The sequence below is a fragment of the Dermochelys coriacea genome, chromosome 3 (assembly GCF_009764565.3).
Source record: "Dermochelys coriacea isolate rDerCor1 chromosome 3, rDerCor1.pri.v4, whole genome shotgun sequence".
In the NCBI taxonomy this organism is placed as follows: domain Eukaryota; kingdom Metazoa; phylum Chordata; order Testudines; family Dermochelyidae; genus Dermochelys; species Dermochelys coriacea.
Genome location: NC_050070.1, coordinates 174,095,211 through 174,113,696, shown reverse-complemented (window position 1 = coordinate 174,113,696; position 18,486 = coordinate 174,095,211). Strand labels below are relative to the sequence as shown.

The 18,486-nt window shown below is 41.2% G+C and overlaps 1 long non-coding RNA gene across 1 annotated transcript in view; it reads left to right on the top strand.

The window, feature by feature from the left end:
- The first annotated feature begins 2,635 nt into the window (after positions 1-2,635).
- The window catches only part of LOC122459531, a 59,626-nt gene continuing 43,775 nt past the window's right edge, over positions 2,636-18,486 (top strand). Inside the window, exons 1-2 of the long non-coding RNA XR_006280290.1 lie at positions 2,636-2,796; positions 14,974-15,086. This is a non-coding gene — a long non-coding RNA (uncharacterized LOC122459531). The remainder of the gene's footprint in view (positions 2,797-14,973; positions 15,087-18,486) is intronic.

The following is an 18,486-nucleotide window of genomic DNA, read 5'->3' as shown; positions in this document are numbered from 1 at the left end:
TCAGAGCCACACTGTGCTAAGCAATGTACACACATAATATGAATAGCTGGCCTCTGCCGCAAAGACCTTACTATCTAAGTAATGACAAAACGTAAGTAATGACAAAAATGTACTATCCAGGGTCTGAATTTAACCTGCTAGAGCAAGGGAATTGTGTGATACAGCTAAAAAACTAGTTTTGAGTAAAATGCTAAAGTTGTGGAAATTGATCAGTTAGTTTAAGTTGAGCAAATTTATCAAAGCCTACGTTCAGTCTGAAAATTGGGCTGGAAATCTCACACAATCAAGCTTTCTTATGATATTTCTAGTGCTTCCCAGTTTGGAATAGGCTTAAAATACCAGGAGAGCATTCTTTCTTATGGTATTTCACTATCTTTGCATCCAGCAGCCATCATTAATGACTGGAAGGCTCAAGGGCTTGGAAATGCCCCATAAAGAATTTCAATATAGAGGTTGCTGATTCAAAGGCAGATTGGAAATGAGTGACATTTATTACCATCAGAAAGCTCTTTTGTGATGTCATGAAATGTGTGTGGTAGTCTTAATTAAATTCCTAGTAGACAAGTGTCATAATCCAAGTTGGTCATTACTGGCCACATTATTGACAGTCTCTAGTAAAAATCAGGGCTTAAGCATTATCTTTACCTTTTTCCACTGCAAAAATGAAAGGTCTTTTACTGATTAGTCATGAGGATTTTTTTAAAAAAACAAAAGTCAGTGAGATGGTGTCACAGGCTGGATGGCCCTTTGAGGAAAACTGGGCTCAGCCTTGCCTATGACTTAGCTATTCCTCAACCTCTCTGATGATAAGGACTAATTAATGACCCTAGCTGGGTGTAATGGGATTACATTAGAAAGACTGACCCCACCTGTCATGGTGAACTGGGGACAGCACTATTTACATAGAGCTGGGAACTCCAAAAGGGAGGAGATGGTTAAGAGAGAGTTATCTCGCCCTGGGAAGGTCCTGTAGTTTGGAACTGGCTGGGGCCAGGAATCAGAGTTAGAAGAATAGGATTATTTCCTGTGGTGGGGTGCTAGAGTGGAGAGGAGCCCCAAGGTAGGGTCTGTGAGGACCAGGGAATGAAGTAGAAGCCCAGGAGAGACAGAAAGCTAGTTTCCGTGATACTTAGACTCCCAGCAGAGAAAAGGCTGGAGGGTCAATATCCTCACAAGGGGAATTAGGTGAAGTCAAGCCCAGGAAAGGTGAAGGATCTTTTGTTTGGAGCTGAACCCTGGAAGGGGACTGAAGTGTCGGGTGACTTGGCCCTGAGGCTGAGCCACAGAAGGCCTAGTGAGATAGTTGGGAAGGAACCAGCTGGGAGTGATCATCATAGCTGAGAAAGTGACCAGCAGAGGGGTTGTGAGAGGAAGTCCCCTGCAATGTCGTGTCCAGGCATGAAGAAGTGCCGTAGAGGGGAGATTGCACATTTACAGATGAATTCACTATTTCTTCAACAGTACTGTCATACTTATGCTGAATTATGCTAACTATAACTAACCCGAGGTCTTTTAGAAACTGTGAATTTTTATACAAAAGATTATATACATCTATTTGGAATAAAGTTGTGTTCTTTAATTATGGACAAAAAACATCCAAAACTTCCTATTTTTAAAAATACCCCTTAAGGCTGCACAGATGGAGCTGGATAAAGAGAGAAACTAGCAGTTTGCACGGCCCTGTCATTTTGGGAACAGCAGGCAATAATAAAGTTGATTTTAATAAATCTGTCAAATTTAGTGTCAAAGCATATTCTTTGTGAGGAAGATTAGGGTATTTTATGCTAATCTATTTTCAGTTGGGACTAGAATGTAGTTGTTAAAAGCACATTTGTTACTGAATTCAGTATGAATAGCAAGGTCATACTGTACTAGAAGGTAAGCCCATTATGTGCACTGATTTTTGAAATGCTGAAGGGACTTACCCACATCTGTATTTATAAGGCAGATTTGAGTGAATAATGAAACAGTGAATAATTTATCTGATCCATTTGGGGGGGGTTGGCTTCACAGGTTCAAGACTGATTTTTATTTTTCAGATATTTTATTCTGTGGACTGATTGCAATTATATGAACTATAAGTTGTGTTGCTCACCTCTGCTTGGTCAGGTACCACTGTCTCTGTACTCTGAGTGCACAAGCAATTGCGGCATGAATACTTGCATGTGCTTGTTTAAAAATTCAGTTTCTGGAAACGTACGTGCAATTTTGCTCTCTGCAAATATATAATCCAATAAAACTCAAACCTGTTAATGACTGAAGAAATCATAGACATAGAAAGGGGGCAGGCATGGCAGCATTATAAAAAAAAGTTTTACAAAATGAATTAATATTTACACACAATATTTTCTCTAACCTCTGTGTTTTAGGTGCACAGTATTAGTTTAATACTGCCTCACATAGTGACCCCTAATAGATTGCTGAAGGTTTAATTTTGTAAAAATTATGAATGGGTCAGTAGATTCCTTATTCCTGCTTACGCAGACTTTTCCTTGGTTTTCAAAGACTCCATTTAAAAAGGCCTTTGAAATGTTGTAACTTAATTGTATTGAAAAGTTCATGAACAATTATTTAGGTTTCCTGTTATGGTCATTTCAATTTACTCTTTAAATGAAAAGACACTTAGAGGGCCTAACAGCTGCCCACTGTTATTTATTTATTTTGTCACAATTCTTCTTCAGGATTGTGTTGTGGTTCTGGAATTCTGCCGTAGGGGTCTATTGTCCCCTGAAGTGTATGCCAAACTTCCATCCACACTACTGGGAATATTAAGGGATGAAGAGACAGTTTTGTGAGGTGAGTGGGAGGTTTTCCTTAATTTTAAAGCTTTTATCCTGACATTTTATTTCATTCCCTAGTATTCACATGTCCTATAGTACTGTATGAATCCATTCAATATGAAGTATGTATCTATGAAAGACAAGGTGGATGAGGTAACATCTCTTAGTGGACCAATTTCTGTTGGTGAAAGACACAAGCTTGTTTCTATGTCGGCCATATTTACCTATCCAGTTAGAGCCAAATTCTCCCCTTGGATATGTTGCCAGCTTCCAGTGCAATCAATATAAACTTCACATGTACAGCAAGGGAAAAGTTGGCCCTTAACTTGTAAACTGGCAAACTATAATGTTATAACATACTTACATTCTGTATATCTAACAAAGATGGCACCAAATCAGAACTTCTGACCCATTGTCTCCTCCACTATGACTTTGGGAGGGTTTAGACAATTATTTCTGCACTCAAACCCATCCCTTAGATTTTGTGTCCAACTGAATCTAGGAATGTAAGGGCCCTGTTGGCTTGATCCAGTTTAGATGGCAAAATGCCAGAAATTTCACAGGTATCACTGATATTGCAAGTTCTCCACCACTTTGCTCTTCATGGCAGAGACTGTTCTTGTACAGTGCTGAGCACAATGAAACCCCTATTTTGACTGGGGAGTCTAATAAATACTGAATCTCAGAAGGTTTCTGCTCCACTGAATTGAAACTCTATCCCTGATTCAGTCCTCAAACCTAGGCTAAACCTAAAGTGGATCCGGACTGAACACGGCTACATTACCCTGTGTATCACACAAAGCAATAACCATTATATACTTATTGCTTTGCTGTGAAATCTTCTGGGTAACTCTCCTATTTTGGGGGAAGGAGGGAAGAGAGAGATTAAACAGAGATCCTGAGAATAAACTGAACTGAAGTCCTGAACAGTGAGAGGCACTGTAGCTTCAAGAAATCAAACAGTTTTGTTTTGTGATCCAAGTTATCAGACTGAGGTCTGCATAGTTTGTTTATAAAAGCAGGCCAGTCCACAGCTGTGTTACCTTGCAGAGGCAAAACGTTCTGAAAAAGTGCAAACGGTATTCACTCCTAAATTGCTAGTGTTAAGATAACATTTATGGGATCTTAAAAGTTTTTATGTTGTATGATTTTGCTTGTTTAGTAGCTTGCTTTGTTTGATTAATTACATTTAATAATTATTTTTGAGAAAATACAAGCCTTTGAGTTGTAATGGAAAGCTGCAGTTATTGTACTGAAGATTATATATAATAGATACTTTAAGAAATGGTAGAATTATGGTATGTTCTTATTTTAATGCAGAGGTTGGTTTTTAATGAGTGATCAGTCCATTACATTCCTCATGATCACATTTATTACAACTGTAAAATGGTCTTTATCATACACTCATAATCAGCAGCAGGGCGAGTTATGCTGCTTTACATTTTGTACTTAGTATGATTTGTTCTTTTAATTGGTTGGTTTGTGGAATGCACTGAACAGATAGTAAGTTTCTATGGATAATTCTATGGATACATTAGCACAATAGATCAGTGACATCATAAGCTACCTGACACTCCTGCTCTGGAGGAAGGAATCACCTCTGACATTGAGAGCATAGTGCAGCTTGCATGTCTAGTCAGTCCTTGCCATTTTGCTGCAACTGCCTACAACTTAAGCCCATTTGGGGGTGTCTGCTTTTGAGATTTGGGCACTTGTCATCTGGAAACTGGACTGAAGTCAAACAAATTCAGTCCACATGTTGCTGAATGGTCCTAGCAATGTTCAGTCGCAAGGACTGATCTGAGCTGAACCAGCAACCAAGGAAAGCTCTATTCCTAGCCCTTCCCATGTAATTCCAGAGGTAGCCAGTCCCCAGGTACTGTTATTACAACTCCTTACCCTAGCAATGGGAACAAGATGAAGGAGTGGATTGGAGGTCATGCAGTGGTGGGAGTATAGGTGTCTCCATAGGCTTAGACAAGTATCCAAACATTGGAATCAGATCTCAAACTCATGAAACTCCCTCCATCTCATCTCCTCCCCTTCCCTTACCCTCCCCTCACATTTTTCTGGGTTTCTTTTCCTCACCATGCTATCGTCCGGTTGTTGAATACTGGTGAGGGTCGCTTGTTATCATGCCTTCAAGGCCCAGGAAATCATTTTCAGGTATTTACTGTCTTTGACTAATAAGTACCAGGGAGGAATTCTCCCCTTCCCTACAACCTCTAAATGTTATTGTGCCATACAGGGTTCCTTAGCTATCAGGGAGGTGCAGGTATTTCAAAGGAAAACTATGAGCTGCCTTACAGAAGTTTCCACCCAAACTCTGGCATAGTGAGGATGTGTGGAGAGTGCAGGCCACTACAGCCATGCTGGGTAGCTCTGAGTTGCAGAGCTTCCCCATAACTTCTAGCAATTCCCTGGGCTGCCTAAGTTGCAATAGAGACCATGTTAGTTCCTGACTAGCATAGGATCACAGAGGCCTAAAGCCACCTTCATACCACCTCCCTTGGGCAGCTCTTATCTGCACCTGTTCAGATAAGTCCATGTTACCACTTGAGTGTTCACTGGCATTTTTCAGAAACCCCCCTGTGGCCTTGCCCAATTACCTGATCAGGTCAGTTATTTTCATAGTCTCATATCCGTTTGTCCACATCACACAGTTATGTAAGAAAGCGGATAGAGAGAGCATGGCCGTGAATGACTCATTCCCTCTAGAGACTCTGTCTCTTTAATTCCATCACAGGTCCAAATGAAATGAGATCGGGGTTCTCAAACTTCATTCCACTGCAACCCCCTTCTGACAACAAAAAGTATTACATGACCCCAGGAGAGGGGAACCGAAGCCCAAGCCTGCCCAAGCCCAGCTGCCCTGGGGGGTGGGGGCAAAGCCTGAGCCCCAACACCCCTGGCAGGGGGACCAAAGCCAAAGCCCAAGGGCTTCAGCCCCAGGTAGGGGGCCTGTAACCTGAGCCCTGCCACCCAGGGCTGAAGCCCTTGGACTTCAGCTTTGCCCCCCCCACCTGGGGTGTTGGGGCTCAGGCTTCTGCCTGGGGCCCAGCAAGTCTAAGCCAGCCCTGGCAACCCCATTAAAATGAGGTTGCAACTCACTTTGGGGTCCCGACTCACAGTTTGAGAACTTCTGAATTAGATTAATGGTTTTAGCCCGTACTAGTGGATAGCACTTCACATTACAGAACATGGCAGAGCTGGAACAATTGCATTTCAAGGAGACTGTAACTTGTGGGTTACTAATGTGGTAAGTGTTTGAGTTATATCTATGACCGATGGGCCAAATTCAGGCCCACTATTAGAGTTACACTCAGGAGAACTTGAAAATGACTGGAAAAGTGTATGTGTAGGAAATGAATTAATTGTACAGTTTCTGAGGTCTGTGGATCATTAACTGGTCAAGACATTGTTAATAGTATTACAGCATAAATTATACCCTCAGGTCTATCCTCGCCTTGACAGCAACTGAGGGCAGAACATGATCCGTAGCAATGAATTTTGTATTGTATCAGAGGATCCCATTACACATCTCTACTATTTTCTACTTCTCCTCAGAAACATATTAAAGCACCTGATGTCTCCTTAGAGTGGGATCCACATAGGGATTGGATGTTACAATGCTGAGTGTCACAGTGCCTAATTTTTAGATGCCTAGAAAATCCCAGGAACAACACTGTGATCTTTAAAGCCAAGTTAGGTGCCTAGCCTCTCTATACAATACCTGGGGAGACACAGGCACCGAAGAATACAATCTACAAATGCCAGAACACTAGGCAGAGAGAGCTGCCTATACTAGCCAATGGGAGACGTGTAATGTATGTAATGCCATTGTACATGTTCCATGTCTATCTACTACAGGGTATCTGTCTGTATCAAGATCCTTAGCAGGGGAGTAGTAGAGTGTGGGGGAGCAAGAAACAATGCAGCAGCTGAGTAAACGGATCCAACAGTGATGACAATGAGGTCGGGCTCAGAATGCAGCTACTATTTTAACTGTCCTCCAGCACCAGGAGCCCATGAGTGAGTATGGCTGTGCTGAGGGCGGGGGCTGACACAGACCTGGTGCAGTATATGGTTCCCTTACTGATGGAAGGGAAGGAGCATGCAATATCCCTACAGGTAGATAAGGCATGTCTGGTGGTGTTAACAGCCTTACGAAGATTTAAAGAGGTAGTGTTGGTCTAACTGCTGATAGTGAAAACACAGTTTGGGGCATTGTGATGTCATGGGGTCCCAAAAAAGAATATATGGAGATGTCTGGCAGCACAGAAGACTGGCCTACATATATTGAGTGATTGGAGCAAGAGTTTGTGCTTCATGATGCACCAGATGAGAAGTGCCTTCATTGCTGAATTGTATGGATGGCAAATACATCCCACCTACTTCGCAGTCTGACATCTCTAGACAGCCCATGCACCAAGACTTTTGAAGAGCTAGTGACAATATTATAAGAGCATTTTACACCTAAACCTTTGGAGATAGCTGAGCACTTTAGATTCTATACGCGCAATCGGCAGGCAGGTACAACCATCATGACGCATGGAGCTTCACTACAAAGATTAGAGGAACACTGCAATTTTGGAGATGCCCTGAGGCATCAACTGGTTTGTGGTATCAGAGATGAGGAGACCCAGAAGCATCTCCTGACAGCAACCACCCTCACATTCAAGAGAGCTCTGGAGACAACTGCCTCTATGGAGGCTGTCATCTGAGAATCGCATGGGCTTCAATCAATGGCTAAGAGTGAACACTCTACAAGTATAATACATTACATTTCAAGGTTAAAAAGACAAGACAGAGTCACAGGGAAACTGCTATTGCCATGGCAAGGGTGGACACAATGCAACTGATTGCCATTTCCAGCGTAGGACTACTGGCACTGTGGCAAAAAGGGGCACATCCAAGCAGTCTGCAGGTTTGTTTGCCAAGAAGAGACCTGAAACATACTGCAAGGTGCATGTTTTGCAAGCCGAAGCTAATAGCAGCGAGTACTACTTAGTCAATTTAGGCCCTGCATGCCTGGAAGTGGCTTGAATGCAGGAAAAAGTCAAAGAAGGCATCTGGGTGACACCTGTGGTAAATGGGAAACCTGTTAAGATGGAGTGGGATATAAGATGGAGCTGTGTCTGTGATTTTACATAAAGAATACCTGGAAACCTTCAGCAACAGCAAGTTGGAAATGACAGACTAATATTATGCTGAAGACGTACACAGAACAGAAAATCAGTCTCTTAGGAGAACACAATAAGTGAACAGCACAAGGACTTCTACATCATTAAAAATTGGAGGATCAGCATTGTCTGAATGAAGTTGGCCGAAAAGCATTTGCTTAGAATGGCAATCCATCAAGGCTCTTCAAATCTATCAGAGTGCTAGCACACAACAATCTGGAAGAGATTCTTTCTAGAGCTCTGTCAGTGTTTCAGAAAGGGCACTGGGCACCTGAAAGTCATCAAAGCCAACATCATTCTGATAGACGGGTCAAACACTCAGTTCTTCAAGGCTCGACAAATGACACTTGCCACCACTTGCAGTTGACAAGGAGCTGGAATGTCTGGATGGTATGAGCATACTAATCAGGGTGAACTGGAGTGAATGGGTGACTCCCATGGCTCTTATCATGAAGAAAAATGGTGCAGTAAGGAATCCTGTACGCCAGATGGAACAATACCCTTACATTGCATTCAAGATATTTTCTTATCACTGGTCAGAGGGAAAAAATTCTGCAAAATGGGCTTAGTTCAGGCTTACCTGCAAATGGAAGTAGAGTCAGGGTTGAGGAAATTCCTCACCATCAATGCTGAAAAAGGCTTGTTTCAGTACAACTGACTGGTATATGGAGTGGCATCTGCTCCCCGTAGTCCAGCAGAAGGCATTGGACGAGGGACTCCAAAGAATACCAAGTTGTAGGTGTTTCTTACATGACTTCATTGTCACTGGATCCAGTGAGGATCACTTGAAAAATCTGGCACAAGTTTTCAAAAGGTTGGAAGAATGTAGATTATGGATGAACCATGATAAATGTGAATTCTTCAAGGAAGCAGTGACTTACTGTTGGCATATCATAGATGCTAAAGTTGAAGCTGTTATGAGGAAACCTCACCCTGAAGATGAGTCACAAGTTTGCTCATTCATCAGGTTCATTAATTATCACCATAAATTCTTGTCAAACCTAGAAACAGTGTTTTACCCACTGAATCAGTAGCTTCAGAAATGGAAGCAGTGGAAATGGACTAAGCAATGCGAAGAGGCTTTCCAGAAGGCAAGGCAGCTAGTTACTTCTGATCAAGTGTTAACTCACTACAACCTAGAGCTCGCAATCTCCTTGGCATGGGGCATATCACCCTGTGGAATTGGACCAGTGATCTCCCTCGTGATGCCTGGTGGCCAGGAATTACCTATTGCTTTTGCTCCCAGATCCCTTAAGTCCAGCAGAACATGACTATGCCCAGATAGACTGTGAAGCCATGAGTCTGGTCTGAGGAATTGAGAAATTTGGACATTACCTGTATGGTAGGAAATTTTTGCTCGTGACAGATCATAGACCCTTGTTGACCATTTTTAATCCCAGGAATGTGGAAATGGCCACTGCTCATGTTCAGAGATGGGCTTTATTCTTGGGGGCCATAACTAGATGTCCATCTTAAGGGAACAGCTCAGCATTGAAATGGTTAATGTGACTTCCACTGTTGGATACAAGCTTCACACAACAAGATGAACTTACAACTTGAAATGTTCAATGTGGCACAAATTGGCATACTTACTATTACTCAGGAGATACTGAAACAAGCAACAAGCAGAGACATTACCTTAGCAGAATTATATGAAGCTACCTGAAAAGGCTGGAAGAAAGAACCAGTGGAGAGCTTAAACCATTCTGCCACAGGAGGAATAAAATCACAGTTGCTCAAGGATGTCTGATGTGGGGGATTCATGCCATCATACCTATGAAACTACAGGCAAGAGCCCTGGAGGAGCTGCATGCTTTGTATCTTTGTGTAGTCAAGATGAAGGCATTGACTGGAGGATATGTATGGTGGCCAGGTATTGACTAACAGCTATTTTGGCTGTTTTGGCTGTTAGATGGTGCAAAATGTGTCCGGCTTTGCACCACTTCATCTTGGAACTGGCCAATTGCTCCCTGGGAGCAGAATTCATCCGGATTTCACAGGCCCATTCTTGGGTACCAATTTTCTAGTAGCTGTGGACAATTATTCCTGAAGTTTTTTGCATGTCATCCATGACTTCTGCAAGTATCATACACATTCTACAAGGACTGCAAGCAATGTTGTAAGCAACAGTGGTCCACAATTCATTTGTTTCAGCTGATTTCCAAGCTTTCATGAAAAGTAACAGCATCAGAGATGCAGCCGTGTTAGTCTGTATTCGCAAAAAGAAAAGGAGTACTTGTGGCACCTTAGAGATTAACAAATTTATTTGAGCATAAGCTTTCGTGAGCTACAGCTCACTTCATTAGATGCATTCAGTAGCATCAGAGATGTTATATCTGCACATGCCATCCTGCAAAAAATGGTTTAGCAGAATGTGTTATTCAAACCATGAAATAAACTTTGAGAACTGCCTGAGGGACAAACATGTTATTTAAAAAAGGCCAGGAGGCCACATTGATGCTTGTGCCCCATGAGCAGTGCAAAGAAAGCGGAAAGTCCCCTAAGGGAGCTAAAACCACAAACAAGTCTCCTGCTGGGGATTCCCCTGCATGGGGGAGTCCCCAGTGTATATAGAGACAGCATAACCAGCTCCTATGCCTCCCTCCTTGCAGCTCCCAGGCAGAGGGTGTGTCAGAGTGGGGGAATGGCTGCAGTGTGCTGCACTTTAATTATCCCCAGTTGGCATTTGGCCACTTTTGTACCATAAGCAGCTAGTGCACATTACAGCAGCCCTCAGGCTGCTCTACGCTAGCTAGAGCTGTAATAGGTAGCTAGTTCTCATTTTCTCCTTTCCTGGGCTGCCTGGTGTGGAGGAGGGAGCCATCCTTTCTTTAGGCACTCCTGTAGGTTCAGATAGAACCAGTCGAGCTTCTGCCTTACATCCTCTGGGACTCCCGCAACCAGTAATGGAAGAAAGCAATGTACCAACCACAGCTACACACAGCTCCCTTCCTTGTGACAGACCTGTAATGACCCTGGCTGAGTAAGAGTTACAGGATCAGGCTCTAGTAGGGTCTACAAATCAAAGGTAAACATAGTGTTAAGGTTTTGTCATCTCTTCAGTTTTCAGTGTATTGAAAGTGTCTACTGGTCTTGAAATTAAAAAAAAAATTGTTAGCAAACTGAAAAGCCTAAAATTTTGGGCCAAAAAAATTTCAGTTTGGGGGTTTTCAGTTTGTCAATTAAAAGTCCAAAAACTTCCATTGAAAACTTTGACAAAATAGATTTCCTTCTATTCTTTCTGTAATCAAAATCTGCAGTGGGAAAAATAACCTTTTACTGACCAGCTCCAGGAAGGACACAGACCAGAACCCGAGTTTTATATTGCTCTTGAACTCAAAGAACAAACAACTTTTATTAATCTGCTAACAAAGCTATCTATGTACATTAGGGGCAGGTCCTTAGCTAGTGTAAATTGTCATATCTCCAAATGGACAATTTATACCATCTGAGGATCTGTCCCTATGTCTTTATTCTTGTTAGTAGAATATTTTGTTGAAACTAAAAAGCATTTAAGTAGGAATCCATTAAAGAGACACAACATGGCAAATCCTCAGTCTTTGTTCAAACGTTTTGCAGGTTTTGCCTGAGTGAGGTCTGATTAAAAAAAAGTCAGTGTTTCAGAATTTGCCCCCCTCCCCCCCCCCAGCAGCACCACATTGTGGCTTTACCTGTTTTTCGTTTCTTCAGCAGCTCCTCTCTTCTAGACAGGCTATATTCACATTCATTATCTTAGCATTAGAACATGCCTTGTGTGACTGAAAACATTTGTAAGGAGAAGGGAGCATGTTGCTGTTTGTACCCAAACAGTAATCAAGATCTCAACCAGTGATGATGGGCTGTCAGCTAGTTTTTTTTTCTGCACTAACCACGTCTGACACTAGCAGCCCACAAACTAATCAGCTCAAGTATCTGGCATGGGAATCTAGAGTAAAACCATCGGGAGAATAGTCATAAAGCTGAAACAAACACTGAAGTTATGCTGAAGCTCTCTCGAGATGAAGAATGTCTCCTTGAGAAAGAATAGAAAGGAGAAGGAAGTCGATGCATGATAAACTGGATTTTTCTTCTTTCCTTGAAGAAATGTAATCTCTCCTTGTCTCTCTCTTAACAAATTGTTTCCATAAATACTGAACTCAAGAGCCACAGATTTAGAGAGCAGACTACTAGTGCCTTGTCCTTTTGATTCCTTCACCCTCTTGCTTTTTCCCCATTGCTTGTTACTAACACATGGAGATGTGTTGTAGCATCGACAGCCACTTTTAACGACAGCCAAGGTTTCCTTGATGAGGCAGCCTTGTGGGTTGCTCGACTGTTTGAACATTTTTCTCTGGTGCCTCAGGGTGCTGTGTGCATCTTCTAAACCAAATACTCACAGGACAATCTGGAATGTACATTAAATCCAAACATTCTCTCTGGAGAAACATCAAAAGCCTTAGGAATTCTTTAGCAGTGTTACTGTAGAAATGGGCTGGGAGGGAAAGGAACTCTTAGGGCAAGAATGGGAGAAGTAATTTTGTTACCTTTTCAGGTGTTTCTTACTTTGTTTTCACATTTCTGTGCATCATTTCATAGAGCAATATGGGCCTAGTTCCAGCAGCTCCCATTGACTTCAGCTGGAGCTGTATGTGCTCAGACCTTCTGAAAATAAGGCCCTATGTGACTCTCGGGTGGAGAATTATCCCCTGAGATGGGGACAGATTCTAGAATTATTTCCTGAGATGCTATTGTCTCATAATTGGAAATATTAAATGCAAAGTACTCTGTTTAAAAAAGGTCATATCTGGCACACACTGAGCATAGAACATCTTGCCACAGAGATGCTCTTGCTAACTCCCACAGCTCCCAGAGATGCTAATGTGCGACACACCCAGGTAGTGACTGAAGGACAGACTCCCTGATAGAGGCAAGAGCACTAAATGGCTATTTTTCAGAAGAAAAATGCATTTTGCTGAGTGTATAAAAGATGCAATTTACAGATTTGGCTGTGGTTGCACATAGCACAGACTCTCTCTCTCTGGTCTATACCACAGAAATGAGGCAGACAACCAGAACACAAACTTCATGTCAGGATCTACTAACTCTCTACTAATGACTTCAACCTCAGCCAAGATAAGAAGAAAGAGACTGGAAGAAGAATGTAAATACATAAGCAGCAACAAAGCAGGTTACTCAGGATGATCACTTAGTGCTGGGCCTTTTTCAAATAGGCAGCCCACAGGGCTGTGGTTTTGTGCTACACAACACTGTCCATCCAGAGAGCTCTCTCACCCATGAAATCAAAGATTCCTTGAAAGCCTTTCATCTTGGTTTCGGAGGTGGATAGCTACAAAATAGAGGAGCATGTGTGTATATCTTCAAACAATTTTGTGTTCTGAAGACTGGATGGTTCAGGGATTGCTACTGCAATATAGAGCCTTTCACCTCTTACTCACTGGCTCATTCCCAAGCAGGCCCAGGCAGTATTGTTTGTCACTGGCTTTCACCAGGGCTCCATTAAGGAAGTCTCAAAACCTAGGCACACTACCGCATGAGGCACCTTGCAGCTCCACTTCTGCATCATAGCCTGCCACCCTTATCAAGAATTTTATAATTAATTATAACAAAAATTTTGGATGAAATTCTATACCTTATGCTTCAGGGCCTAAGCCAGTCTCCAAATTGTAGAGATCAGGGTGACACCAAATGGGGGTGCTGTGGCAGATTAGCTCACATCTGCTTACTGAAGAGTTCTTACACCTTCCTTTGAAGCACCTGGTACTGACCTCCGTTGGAGATAGGATACTGGACTAGATGGATCTTGGGTCTAATCCAGTCTGGCAATTTTTATGTTTCACGTGGGTCACCTGGATGTAAATCAGAACAACCTTAAGGCTACTGTAATTTACACCAGGGATCTACCGAAAAATTGAGGGAAACATCAAGCAGGCTTTATTGCCTTCCTGGTCCAGAAGCTGGCCAAGAGAATCTGGGCAATCAATTTCATAAGACAACAACAAAAGGTAGGGAGAGGGGACAGAACCCCTGGACTCGAATTCTTGTTATCTTGCTACTGTTCATTTGGGGTCTGACCGGAACATTGAGTCTCTGATACTCTTAAATCACATTTGTTAAGAAGGAATGTTTGCAGCATCATATGACTTGTTGGTGTTGTCACATTCTTTCCCAAGGCTTTGCTATTTGTTTGTCTTTCAGCCTTGCTCATTGCGTGAATCTCTGCTTGTATTTGATCTCCCGTTTTCTCTCCAGGTCTTCTTTTTTTTTTCTTTTGTTTTTTAAATTTTTGCTGTCATCCTGCCTTAGGTCATTTACTGTTATTCAGTTGATCCAATTTAGCTAGTGAGGGTAAAATGAGGTAAGATGAGTTTGGCAACAAGAGTATTCCTGCTATTGGCTCCAAGAATTATTTTATGTCATATTTGAGCCAAAAGACCTTGTGAAAATGAGTCACAAGTAATATATCTGAGCTAAATGAAAGGTGAACATGCGTATGTCCCTATGGTTATGCAGTGAATACCTTGGTTAAATTAAAGAGAGTTGCTTTATAGGACATCTGTCTGATGTGCCTGCCAGACTGAAAGGATATTAAACTATGGCTGGCACAATAATGCACTTTTTTTGCTTTTGTAGATGCAGTTTTCTCTGTGTGCCTTTAGCTTCTGACGCCAAAATAAATAGAAATGTACGATATAGTACCAGTGTTGGATGCTCAGCTGTCTCACATTTGTGCTCATGGCCTACTTTTGTCTTAAGCTGCTTCTCTCCTGACTCGATTCCAAAAATCCAGCTGTAGAAGTGGCAAGGGCAGCTGATTAAACAGGCCCCTAAAGCCTGGAGATTGGAACATGTCTCTGAGATAGTCAGAGTCCTTTGGGCACTGAGCATAGGTAGTCAAAGTACTCAACAAAGTATCTTGCTTCTATTATGTAGATAATCAGGTGATTTGAATTAAAATGCACATGTTAAAAAAAACCCTGATGTTAAGCATTATCTTGTCTTCATGCACATAGGTATGAAGAACGTAGTTTTGAAGTCTTTACTGTGCTGGGTGGTGAAGAATTTCAACAGTGTGCTTGCACAGATACTTCCTACTTTACCCTGTGATAAATCTTGTGCCCCAGTGGTGAGTAACCACTCATTGAATACATTCAGTTCAACAACAACAAAAGCCCTTTCTTATAAACATAACGAGGAAAGGGGGCATGACTACTTGGCAAATCAATGCATTAAGAATCACGTGCTAGTAATGTTTACACTTTGGTCCTTAAATATATGTACAGAGTGTGTGGATAGTGTAATACAGACCTCAGCTTGTGGAATTTAGAGGAGGACAAGCATGGTGGGGGAAAACGCCTCCTAAAGAGTAACTTCCCATTTTAATTTTTTTTAAAGATCATTGTCATTTGGTACAATCTGATCCACTCCAGAAGGTACACATTTGTTTTCAGAAGGATTCTTAACAATCCCTAGGAAAGCCAGCCTGCTAGAAAGGCTTTAACACTCACTTCCCAGAGAGAGAGGGAAATTCCATCAGAGTTTGGGAAAAACATGTCAACAATCCCTTCTACTTATTTTAGTTGTTTATTATTTTATTACAGTAGTACCCAGAGATCAGAGATCAGGGATGTATGTCTTGTATGAACATGTAGCAAGGAAATAGTCCCTGCTTAAGTAGCTTATAATCTTGGTTAATTACAAGATGCAATCAGTGGATGAAACAAACAAATGAATGGGAGCTGGAAGAGGCAATAATAATCCACACATGCTTTCCCGTAGCAGTGTGCACAATGTAACTTTTAGCAAGGGGCCCCAGGAGCCTACTCCAACACATCACAGCTTATTTAGGCACAACTCCCATTGACATCAGGGGGAGCTTTGCCCCAATCAGAACTGAGTGGGAGACTTCAGGACTGGATCCAAAGTGATGATCAGGTACACTCCAATGAATCAATGTGCTGCCTAGCGCTTGCTTAGTGCTACCAAGAAAAAGAAGACTGAAGGGGAACACAAAGCATCTTTTTATAATTACTGATCCTTTTTGGCTTTTGTTTGTCTGGGCCCTTCTCCCTAGAAATCAATAACACATTTTGTAAATAATTATAAGGAGGTCTCAGTGGGCTGACTGGAATTTCAAGAGAGAGATGTAATGTGGTTTGGTATTGTTATCCCTCCCATCTCTGATTCTTTTGCATGCAGATTTCTTTCTTTGGCTTATTCCAAAGAAGGTTGAGAGGTGGGGGGAATGGCAGTTTTAATGGTACCACCAATGTTTGTTTCCATTTACTTTTACATGTGAAATGAATCAATTTTGGAGAAGAACCAGACTGGCCAGTAAAACCTTTCACCCCTATAAAGTGTGCAGTTGGTTTGATTTTTGGCTCGGGTCCCAGAACTAGTCACAAGTTTTATAAAGCTCTAGTTCAGCTGAAGTTTTGTTAGTTCAATACAACCAATCCCTCCTTTTAAAAGAAAGGAAGAAAAAGAAAAAGCTTTTGTTCATTCTGAATGATGTTGGAATTTTGGAAAAAGTTTTCTAGGAAATAAAATTAGCCTGGTTTATAGATAACTGGTCATCATTAACCACCAGAAAACAAACTGAGTTTATCTGAAATGTATAAAATGATATATCTACCCCTTATATTAGTCAAAGAGTGACTAATCATATAAACAATGGATCAGCCACCAGCACACAATTTACTACAATTTATGAGAGGCACAAGCTTTCATTGCCAGAGTCTACTGATCAACGGAAAGTGATGTTGACTGCTGGAGGGAAGATGCATGCTATATTTTAAGTGAGTTTTTAAAACACATTTCTTTTTGAACAGGCAACCTAACTGCAAGAATTCCCATAGGAAATAACTAAAACAGAATTGGAAGGTATTACACAGTACACAGCAATAGAACTATTGGTCTGATCCTGCTAGCTTTTCATGCACAGAAATCTCCAAGTTAGGTCTAAATGTAATTTTAATTGGTGTCTGGGGGAGTCTTTCCATTGACTTTAATGGACTGGTTGTTCCTTTACCCACTAAAGAATTATTAGAACATAATGCCAAGGAGCAAATCACTATGTAGAAGTCAGCTGGTATTGTAATATGGTCTTGTACTTAAAGCACCAGATCTGGGTTTGATTCTTGGTTCTGCCAAAGGCTCCCTGTGTGTCTGGAACAAATCACTTAATCTTTGTACCTTCGTTACCCATCTATTAAAATGGTGATGATATCCTTTCTTTGTCTGTCTGATCTCTTTAGATCAGAAACTTTTCAGGGCAGAGGCTATGTATCTGTACAGCACCTACTACAATAAGGCACAGATCTTGTCTGGAGCGCCTAACGGCTACCGTAATGCAAATAATATATGTTTGGTTTTAATTTAGTTCATGAACTAATTTAGGGCCAGATCTTCTAAGGGGGCTCAAGGATCTGGTCCTAAATGTATTAAGATTCCCAGATGCACATCTAATTTAGAGTTAATGAGACAATTATTCTATGTTAATAATAATATCAATAGTCTTTTAAGTAAAACAACACATAGTTGGTGATCCCTAAGTAATAGGCTTTTGGAAGTCACTGATAGTAAATTAAGGACATAGGTAGGCAATCTATTTAAGCAAGTATTTCTATAGCAGGTATATATTGTATATTAAAATGATAATTAATCTTAATTTCAGAGGAATACTGCCTATGTAATCAATTGATACATTGATTACATAGTTATTGAACCAATTCATAAGAATTAATATAATTCTTATTAAATCTACTGTGAGCATCTAGCTGAGAATCATAATTTTGAAAGCTTTACCTGAAATCCCAGAAACAAAGTTAAAAAGCAAAACAATGAAGGTGCTTGTGCGCACTTTTGGACAATGAGCGAAAAACAAAGCAGCGAGGACTAACGCCCAGATCCTCAAGGGCCAAATCCCATATGGTGGTGTGCACATCTTGTGAGGTACTAAGTGCCTTCCATGCTCCTGGCTTTCAGTGAGGATACAGGGTGCTCTCAGGATTAAGCTATAAGAGTAATAAGAGCCAGTTGGTTAATTACTTTTTTAGTTTCAATGTATTGGTTCTTTGAAATTTCATCCCTGAAAAAAACCAAGAGGATATGAGAAGATTGTGGTTTAATTAAGGTCATTTTAGGATTGCAGTAATTCTGTGCCTCACCGCTCATATAGGAAGTGACTTTTCATTGACTAGCACAAGAAACAGAGAGGCTAGCAGCTCAGGTTTTGCAGTCTGGATTAATGTTGTGTCAAAAGTTCCACATTAGATCCTTTACTTGGAGTTTTATAACAGGACTGTAAGTATTAGACCCAGGCTAAAAAACTGGCATATGGAAGTCTCAGTTTGGGGAAATGATTTGACACAATTTACAATCAAACTAGTTTAGATTAGTTTAGCTAAAGGGTGTTCACACCCCATTCCTCCATTCTTCCCTCTCCAAATAATTTAACTCACTTTTGGAAATATCACCTCAAAAATCTTTACTGCTTTTATTTTTTTAAACCAGGACTGGATGAA